General features: G+C 39.1%; 1 long non-coding RNA gene across 1 annotated transcript; it reads left to right on the top strand.

Moving 5' to 3' along the window:
* Positions 1-270: 270 nt before the first annotated feature.
* LOC308614516 lies at positions 271-9,117 on the top strand. Its single transcript, XR_014015405.1, has 4 exons — positions 271-656; positions 903-1,048; positions 7,778-7,821; positions 8,285-9,117. It is a non-coding gene; the product is annotated as an uncharacterized lncRNA (long non-coding RNA).
* Positions 9,118-10,799: the final 1,682 nt, after the last annotated feature.

Raw genomic sequence — 10,799 nt, 5'->3', positions numbered from 1 at the left:
GTATGGCTAGAGATCAAAGGCCCTCTTATGTGCAGTGACATTTGTGAGCACAGGGCTGAGTTATAAAACTCTTGAATGGAAGGTTTTGGCACTTGGAACAGCTTGGGATATAAAGGCAGGGTTTTTATAGAGGCGATTCACGGAACTGCTTATGCTGGTGGAGAATCCAGACTGTTATGACTCACTTGTCTCTTTATTGCTTTGGACCAAGAACTGTTGTTTCCTTTTAAGTCCCTCTGTAGGAGCTGAGCTACAGCCTAGGGCCAAGTAACTCTTTCAGGAAGACAGTGTGGCTTCAGTGAGTGTGAACAGGAAAATTCCTTTGTTGGGCTCTGGGTCAAGTGGACTGGTCAAGCCGAATAAGGATTTTATTTTTACCAGGGAATAAAATTTCTTTTGGAAACTGGCAGCATCCTTAATGCTTTTTTTAACTTTAGATAGGCTTTCCTTTTGTCTGTCTGCCATGTTCATTTTCTGAAAGCACAGGCTAAATTTGCGTGACTAGTAGAGGATAGAAGAATAACTTTGGAAAGTAGAACTCAGAGTGTCTGGATTGCTACATATGGAACTAGGGATAGCAGAAGTGGTCATTTGGAGTCCAGTTTGCATTGCTAGGTCTCCTGGGAAAAACTGGGAAGAGGAATTTTGGACTGATGGTAAGACCCAGTGGTAGGCAGACTTCTAATGTTTTCCACCTCCTGGTACTTCCTCCTTTGTGTAATTTCCTCCTGGGCTAGTCCTCAAGACTAGAATATGAGGATATGAGAATATTCTCATAAATAGAATACGACAAGAGTAATGAGATGTTCCCGTGATAAGGTTACAAAAGACTGTGACTTCTACCTTGCTAGGACCATCTCTCTTGCTGCCACTTTCTTTCTCTCTCTCTCTTGCCCTTTCAGCTTGCATGCTCTGATGAAGCCAGATGCTGTGGTGGAGAGGAACACGTGACAAGGAAGCAAGGATGGTTTCTGCTCAACATCCTGAAAAGACCTGAGACACCTGGTCTGATATCTGTGAGGAACTGAATCCTGCTAACAACCACTGGGTGAGTTTGGGAGTACATACTGCCCCCGCTAAACCTTGAGTTGATGACTGCAGCTCCTCAGCTGTCACCTTGATTTCTTGAGGGATGCCCTGGAAGCCAAGGACCCAGCTATGTGGTATCTAGATTCCTGACCCCTCGAAACTGAGATAATATATGTGTATTCTTTTAATCTGCTGAATTTGGGGATAATTTTTATTTCTTTATTTTTTAATTAATTTTTTAATGTCTTTATTGGAGTATAATCACTTTACAATGCTGCATTAGTTTCTCCTGTATAACAAAGTGAATCAGCCATATGTATACATATATCCCCATATCCCCAGCCTCTTTTTAATGCAGCAATAGATTAGTAATACACTAGTACTGTATTTAAATTGTGTTTTCTTTTCCTAGTGGTTTGAAATGCCACTGCTGTCAAGTTCCAAGTTACCATTTATATGGGGGTGGGTCTGTTGTCTGTTTCTAGGCTTCTTATTCTGTTCTCTTGACTTTTTTTTTTTTCATTCCTTCTTTTTTTTGGTCTTGGTGCCTCTTCTATTTTCTTCACTTAACGTTATTTCATAGGAATTTGTGAGGAAACTTTAAAGGTTGCCAGAGGCGTCTGGACCATGGAGAACACAGCTGTAAGAACTGGGGTTTTGAGGGGCTTAGATTCCCAGTGAACTCACTAGGGATAGATCCAAAAGACAGAGACCACTCCAAACACTCTGGATTGGCCCTCTTACTAGGCACGATGAGCAAACTTCATGGCTGGAGTTTTGAGTATGATTACATGTTCTTGGGAAAAAGCAAAAGGGAAGTTTAGCCTGTCTTAGTCATATTCCTCTACCTAAAAGTTTATCTAAGTTATTAAAATTTTCACTATAGCATAGATTATTAAAAATTAGACCATATAATAAAAGTGACAACATCCCTATTTATCAGAGTAGGAAATAAATTTAAAGAAATACAGATATTTCCTTTTTTTCCCTCCTAGGGTAATAGAATGTGAGACCAGAGAAATCTCTGAGATCATCTAGTATAGCTCTCCCACTTTACAAAAGGGCAGAGCAACCACATGCAGAGATGCCGAAGACAGTCCCAGTTTATACCAGTTGTTCCAGAATAGCAATGAATATCACTTCCTTTCACTATCAAAATGTCTTGGTTTGGATAATAAATTATATGATCATCCTGCTGAGGAGGAAACTGAGATTTTTAGAAGTGAAGGGACTTTCTTCTTTACTTTTAAACTTTTTCATCGATTATAACTGAAAAATGTTGACAACAGATTTCTCCAACCCCTACCCTAGGAAGTACATCCAAATGTAAATATACTTAAAATATTTTTCTCATTAAGTATGACGTAAATTTGAGGTTTCAACTAACAAAACCCTTGGGAAAATAATTGATATTTAATTGGTTTGAAGACACATAATGGGGTGACCAAATGATTGAAGTCCCAGCTAAACTAAACACTAGGGGTTATGTAATTTTCAATAGGTCATACAAATACTGTAGATAGTGTCATGAGAGCTAAATTTCAAGCTCCTTGATTGTTTATTGCTCTTTCTATGTTGTTTTCCTTTACAAGCTGTATGGTAGGTTTTGGCAAAATGCTAGACTGAGCTAATAGATACCCCCACCTACTATTGCAAATGCATAGAATAAAGGTGAAGAGCAATTTCTTATGAAGAACAAAAAAACAAAACAAAACAAAACAAACCCAAACCCAATTAATTGTAAAGGAATAGGTTGATAAATCTAACTTCATTAATTAACATCTTCTAAGTATCAAAAGGCACCATTAAGAGAGTGAAAACACAGGCTACAGATGATAAAAGGCATTGGCCACACACCTAATTGACAAATGAGTTGTATCCAGAATTCTTATAAATCAATAAGAAAAAGACAGCTCAATAGAAAAAGTTGACAAAAGCATTGAACAGGCACTTCAATAAAGAGGAAGCCGATTTCTCTCTCTCTCGCTCTTTCTCCCCTAATTATAGATCTAAGTAAAGGGTGTGAAAATGTTGAGCATACTATTCTTTTCACGTATTGAAAAATTTCAAAAGAAAACATTGGGAAAAATAAAAATACAACAAACTCAAAGGAAAAAAAAAAAAAGATTACCAGATAGCAGAAATGAAGGGGTAATTCACAAGGGGAGCAATAGGTGTACCAGCCAATGCTACAGTGACTTAGGGATAGACCAGACTTTGATATGGGCCCCAGGAACTTGGGGTTAAGGACTGAACTCCCTTGCAGTGACAGGAAGCATGTGACACAAAGAACTAAACTGAACCTCTTGCATATAACCAGATGGCAGGGAGTGGCTGCTTTCTCCAAAAAAAGGGAACTAGAAAACTCCTCCTGTTATCCACAGTCCCCCCCCCCCCAAAAAAAAGCAGCAAGGGAGCCTATCTGTGCCTGATATTCTGTGTAGAAAAAAAGTCTTCTGGGGCTTCCCTGGTGGCACAGTGGTTGAGAGTCTGCCTGCCGATGCAGGGGACACGGGTTTGAACCCTGGTCTGGGAGGATCCCACATGCCGTGGAGCAGCTGGGCCCGTGAGCCACAATTACTGAGCCTGCACATCTGGAGCCTGTGCTCCACAACAAGAGAGGCCGCGATAGTGGGAGGCCCGTGCACGGTGATGAAGAGTGGCCCACGCTTGCCACAACTAGAGAAAACCCTTGCACAGAAACGAAGACCCAACACAGCCATAAATAAATTAAAAAAAAAAAAGTCAGTCTCATAGTAAACACAGTAAAAAAAGAAAAAAGAAAAAAAAAAGTCTTCTGTTAAAAGTTAAACCCCATTCCTGTGCCACGTGTAAGTATTGAATCCAAATGTTCTCTAACTTCATTATAGATAGAATGGCCTAGACCAATGAACTCTCTAAAATAGTCAACAGAAACAAATGCAAACTACTCTGAAGGGATACTTTCATAACCTCAGGTGCATGAGATGTTCAGTAAGTATTAGCTCACAATATAAAATAACAACTCACATAAGGAAACCATCCACCATGTGGGGTGGTTGGTAGGCACAACATGAGGAAGGATTAGCACCCTAAGGGCTTAAAATCATGTACTCATCTGAGAGAGATGATAACATAAGGATCTTTAAAACAATCACATACATTTTAGAAAAAGAAATTAAAACGGAAGAAGAGTACAATATGAAAAATGGAAAGGTATATATCAAAAATAAGCAAATTAAACTTTTAATTATTAAAAATAGTCAATGGAATTATAAAACCCTCCGTGGATGGGTGAAATAGTGAACGAAACACAGCTGAAAGAAAATTTAGTGAACTGGAAGATTTTTCTGAGGAAACTACCCAGAATGCCACATAAAAGGATTATGAGATGAAAAAAAAAATGAAAGAGAGGTTGTGACATGAGACTAGAATGATCATAGAATGAGATGCACCAACGTATGTCCAACTGAAGTTCCAGAAGGAGAGGAGAGAAAGGGATTGGGAAAAGTAATATTCAAAAAGATAATGACTGAGAATTTTCCAGAAGAGATGAATGACATGGCTAACTGGATGTGAAAATAAGACCATTTTTTTAGTTTCTCCTGAGACCAAAAGATCAAGAACTGTTCAATAGGTCACAAGTATCACCCCGATTTTAAAGGTAGCTTCTTGGTCACAAATGTAGGACATGCTAATAGATTGCAAAACTGGTTTTGACAATATGAGCCAATTGCCTCCTTCAGATCTATATAAAAAGTTAAAGATGAAAAGGCTTAGAGAGGGAGTTTTTACGAGAGAGTCATTGATATGCTATGTTCTTATGACCACTCAAAGAGAAGAAGCAGGAAGATGCTGCCCTCTCATTTTAAACCAAGAGAAAGTGACTTCAATGGTGGTATCTGGAAAGCTTGATATGTGTCTCCTGAAGCTGGAAGATTCTAGGGAAGATATATATCTCATGCCTGAAAAATCCAAAATCAAGAGACCATGGTTGGAGGTGCTCCTGACTGTCAGCAGAGTGACAAGCAGTGGTTACACTCCAGGGACAGAGCTGCATGTCCATTAATAGTGGGCAAGGATGACTGCTTCTTGAGCCATGGAATGGATGACTTGAATTTAAGTAAATTTATAGTTTTGATATTGTATTGGACTATCCTAAAATAATACAATTATTAAGTTATTATTTGAGATTCCATGTAGGAAAAGGGAAGGATCTGCAGAGAGAGTTTGAAGAGATTGGAAGAAAGAATAAGGTAGTTTTTTCTTATACATTTTTGGGTCTAGCTTAATGAAAACACTAGTTAAATATGAATCTTCAGATTGTAGAATCATTGCTGAGTCACAATTAAGATAAAATCAATTCATGTTTACTGCATATTTTATTAAGATCACAAAGAGAAAACATTCCCTCTCTTGGAATATCATGTGCTTCCAAATATGATACTTTGAGCACACATCACCTATGTAATTTTCCAGGCAAGAATGTATAACATGAATCTAGTGAAGAAACGTTAGAAGAACCCCCAAATGAGGAACATCCTATTTACAAACTGGGGAGGGGGATGTAATAAAACTTTCAATGTCATAAAAAATAAGGAAAGTCTATATAAAAAGTCCAGATTCATGGAGGTTAAAGATACAACACAACTAAATGCAATACCTGAGACTAGATTGGGCTGTGTACTTTGGGGATAGGGGAGAGGATGCTATAAAGGATATTACTGAGTCAATTGAGAAAATCAGAATAAGAATGAAAGATTAAATAAAAATGTATAATTTTAAACTTACTAAAGTTGATAACTGTGCTGACAGTTACCTAAGACGATGTCTTTAAGGAAATGTGCATTGAAGTATTTAGGGGTAAAGAACATGATATGCATGACTTATCCTCAAATGATTCAGAAAAAAATTATGTGCTGTGTGTGTGAGTGTGTACGTGTGTATGTATGGGTATGGAGAGAGAACAAACAATAAAGCAGATAGAGTAAAAGATTAATCGTGGATGAAACTAGATAAATGGTGTATGAATATTTTTAGTACTATTTTTATTTTGCAAATTTTCTTTAAATTTGATACCATTTCCAAACGTTCAAAGAACAAAAACAAACAAACACAAAGTACCAGGGAGACAAAACAGATCATCTACAAAGGCGAGTACATCAGTGGGGAGCAGGGTTCTCATCAGCAAAAGTAGAGGCCAGAGGCAATAGTACTGTATTTTCAAACTGCTAAAGGAATGCAATTTTCAGTCTAGTAATTCTTTTTTTTTTTTGGCCTCACTGCGAGGCATGTGGGATCTTAGTTCCCTGACCAGGGATCGAACCCGTGCCCCCTGCAGTGGAAGCACAGCATCTTAACAACTGGACCACCAGGGAAGACCCTAGGTCTAGTAATTTTATCCTAGCTAAACTATCATTCAGGGGTGAGGGTGAAATAAAAAACATTTGAAAAGATAAAAACATTTAGATAATGATTAAAACAATCATTCACAGTTTCTTACTGAAAGAACTACTAAAAGATGCACTTTAAGAAGAAGGAAATAGGGACTACCCTAGTGGTGCAGTGGTTAAGAATCCGCCTGCCAATGTAGGGGACACGGGTTTGAGCCCCAGTCCAGGAAGATCCTATATACTGTGGAGCAACTAAGCCCACATGCCACAACTCCTGAAGCCCGAGTGCCTAGAGCCCGAGCTCCGCAACAGTAGAAGCCACTGCAATGAGAAGCCTGCACACTGCAACAAGAGTAGCCCCCGCTCGCCTGCGTGCTGCAACGAAGACCCAATGTACCCACAAATAAATAAATAAATAAATTTATTTTTAAAAAGAGAAGAAAATATAGTGCGGAAGAAAGAAGTAGGATGCAAGGCAGTTAGTAAACATGCGGACAAATATAAATAAACTTTGACTAAAAACAAAATTTTAAATGATTATATTTTGTGGTTAAAGATGAGGAACTAAAATTCTAGACAACAATAACATGGAAGGTGGGAGAGGATAATCCGGAACTAAAATAGTCTAATATCCTAATATTTTCTTTAGGTCAACTATGCATGTTAACAAATTAAGATAATAAATTGAAAGAAAAGAAATAGAATCTGTAACTCTCTAAATGGTTAAAGGAAACAGAGGAAATAAAGAAAACATGGTTATCCCCTTCCTCCCCTGCTCTGCAAAAAAAGGGAAGGAAAAGAAAAACATAGATAGAAAAAACACAAAATAAGAATGGTGGAAATAAATTCAAATATATTAGTAACACAGGAAATGTAAATATTCAAACAATAGAAAACCACATAGAAGTTAAAACAGACTAACCAGATCTATACGTATCAACACAAATAAATCTCAGAAACATTGTGCTGTGTAAAAAAAGATTCAAAAGGATATACACAATATGGGACTACTTTGTAAATTACAAAATGATATAAAACAATGTTATATATTGTTTATGCATACAAATGTATGTAGCAAAATTGTGAATGGAGGAATACCTACCAATTTAGTGATTATCTCAGGAGAAAATGGGAGAGGGGAGGGATTAGAGGGAGAAAAGAGGGTGCTCCTAACTTTATCTGCAATTTTTTTCCTTAAACAATAACATCAACTCTGAAACAGTCATGACAAAAAGTTCACGTGTTACATCTGAGTTGTAGGTATGTGAGTGTCTGTTATATTTATTTCTGGACCTCTCTGTATTTTAAAAGTATGTAAGGAGTGAAAAAATTAAATACTAAACTCTATATTTTATATTTAATTACATTTTCCCAAGGACACAGAGAAGATACAGTCCTGCTCTCCCAGATGCTGGCTTAGGTAAGGATGTGGGTTATTCTTTGTTTTCCTCCCTTTCCAGATTCATGTTCTGCCCTGCTGAGTCCCGTGGACTGCATCACCCAGGCTCTCTTACCAGCTGGCTTTCAGTTTCAGCCAGCGAGAGCCAAGGTGGGGCAGGGAGATGAATGGTGGAGTAAAAAGAGGCCTGGGTGTTTCTCCTCTGCTGTCTTCCGGTTTGGGCGTCCTGTGGCTGTAGTTGCATCTTCCCATCTGTACCACTCCCACTAGACAGCCCTTCCTCCAGGGTTCCTTTCTCACTGGGCTCTTAATAACAGTATTTCCTCCTCTGGTCTCAAGAGGCCCTGGGGGTGGTATCTATCAGCTTCTCACCATTGCTAGGCTCTCGACACCTTACCAAGCCTTGTGTGTTCCCTTTACCATGAAGGAAACTCTGCGAGTAGTCCCTTTGTTAAAGTCTTCGCTTTTTTTTTTTTTTTTCAAGTTTACAGAACATCTTTGCTGTAGATGAAAAGATTGATTGGATGATCTTCTCCATGTCTCCAGCCTATCTGCACCAAAACAACCTGTCTTGAGCATGTGTGGTTGACAACTAGATGGAAAGGAATTGGGGCTGACATACACAGGAAGATCTACTTTCTTAAAATCTCATGTCCCAAAGATCTTATGATTCCTTGAATGGTGTCAACTGTGTTTTATGATTTATTTATTCATCTACTCAATTTATTTTGATTGTGTGCTGCTCTGTACCAGGCACTGTGCCAAGAAATGGGGATACATTGTTGAACAAGAGGGAATCCTATCCTCAAGGAGCTTACAGTAGTCGGGGGAAGATACGCACATTTCTAGTATGATAAATGCTAGGAAAATGGAAGTAGAGAGTGCTATGGAGTACCCAGGAGGGTTATTCAACCCGGTCTTATACCATCAGGGAATGTTTCCCAAAGGAAATAACATCTAATCTGAGACCTGAAGGATAAATACTAGCTAGCCAGATTAAGGAGAACAACTGGTCAGAGGGAATGGGTTTTAGTTTTAAGGTATTCTAGGCAGAGAGAAAAACAACTTGGGCTAAGACCAGCAGGGAATAAAAAGCATTTGGGAAATTGAAAGTAATTTCTTGGGTTGATGTATAGATTGCATGGGAGATGGAGGGGGGGAGATGAAGCAGGAGAGGAAAGCAGAGGTCAGATCATGAAAGGCCTTATAAGGAAGGTGAAGTGTATGGGTGTTATTATGAGGACAATGAGGAACCATTAAATCTTTTCATGTAGACGGTGTATAGTAGAACTATGTTTGCATTTTAGAAAGCTTACCCTGAGGATGAACTTGAGATAAGACTAGTACTAGAAGGGGGTTCTCTTAGGAGTTTGCTGCAGTAATTGAAGCCAGAGATGATGAGGTGGACTTGGATGGAGACAGTGGGGCTGGAGAGACATGCCATGTCTCTAAGATGGTTTGAAGCAGGCAACCCAAACCTGGCATCCTGTCACATTCAGACAGTTGCTGTCATGATAGGGCAGCCCTGCAAAATGCAAGTTGTCATCTCCTTGTTTGATTTCAGCTAACTGTGAACTCCCTGGGGGCAGGGACTATTTTGTATTCATCTGTGTGTCTCTAGTACCTTGGAGATGCTCAGGGAAAGAATGTTCTTGAAGAAGTTTTTTTGATACAGTGGTTGCCCTCATGACTTTCCAGACCCAACTTAGTTAGGAAAGGTCAATGACAACCATGAAATCAAGGTCTAGAGCTATTTCAGCCTGCACATTAAGATGTGGACCCTTTAACTTGGTTCACTCTGCCCATTGAAATGTCCAGGCTGGTTTTCCTGACTCAGTTCTCTTCTGCCATCTGCTGGGACAAGCATTTCATAACATACCAAAGCGAGATAACCAATGAAGCGAAGACTAAAAGCTTTGTGGGGGAAGCAGGGGACAATACCTGGACAACTTTACAATTTAATTGGAGAAATAAATGTTGTACCCAGACGACCTTCCATCTGCAGCTAATCTCGAGTATTTTCTATATCCCTTTCTATTTTTTTCATGCAGACTATCCTAAATATCTGTATTCTTCTTTAGTTTTTGCAACAATCCTATGATAACAGCCATTGTTATTACTACTAGTTTTGAAACAAGGAAACAGAAGCAAATGGATTTAAATAAGTGACTGAGTCAGGACTGATGCCTCCTTTACTTCTAGTTCCACTTTTCTCACAAAACTTCTTGATCAAAATAAGAGAGAGTTCAAGAGAGGCCGAGATGTGCTGTTGTCTGTGGCATGGAAAATGTGGGTCTGACATGGAGGCAGAGAAGGCTGGCAGCTCCTCAATGTTCTGCACTTAAAATGCCCAGTGTTGGGCTTCCCTGGTGGCGCAGTGGTTGAGAGTCCACCTGCCGATGCAGGGGGCATGGGTTCGTGCCCCGGTCCGGGAAGATCCCACATGCCGTGGAGCGGCTGGGCCCGTGAGCCATGGCCACTGAGCCTGCGCGTCCGGAGCCTGTGCTCCGCAACGGGAGAGGCCACAACAGTGAGAGGCCTGCGTACTGCAGAAAAAAAAAAAAAAAGCTACAAGGATATATTGTACAACACGGGGAATATAGCCAATATTTTACAATAACTTTAAAAACTGTGAATCACTACATTTTACACCTGTAACATAATATTGTACAGCAACTATACTTCAGTTTAAAAAAAGACAAAGACACTAGCGCACCATCCTTTTCTCATCTAAACTTGTTCTTCGTATATAAATACATGCTTATATAAATGCATAAATATATTCTTGGAGTTAAAAAACCCAAACATTCAGGGAAAGCTAAAATTCTCCTTTACTTTCGCCAAAGATATTGTCAGTGGTAAGCTTCCAGATCTTTTTCTATGTGTTTACATAAACATGTGTGTTGCCATGGGAACATGGTGTATTGTTTGGTGTTTTATTCCCATATGAATGATATCTAGCTGTACTGCCTTACCTCTCCAACTGAGGGTTCCACACT

This window comes from Mesoplodon bidens (genome assembly GCF_964165515.1).
Source record: "Mesoplodon bidens genome assembly, chromosome: 3".
Classification (NCBI taxonomy): domain Eukaryota; kingdom Metazoa; phylum Chordata; class Mammalia; order Artiodactyla; family Ziphiidae; genus Mesoplodon; species Mesoplodon bidens.
The sequence above is the reverse complement of the archived record's forward strand: the minus strand, read 5'-3'. Positions and strand labels throughout refer to the sequence as shown.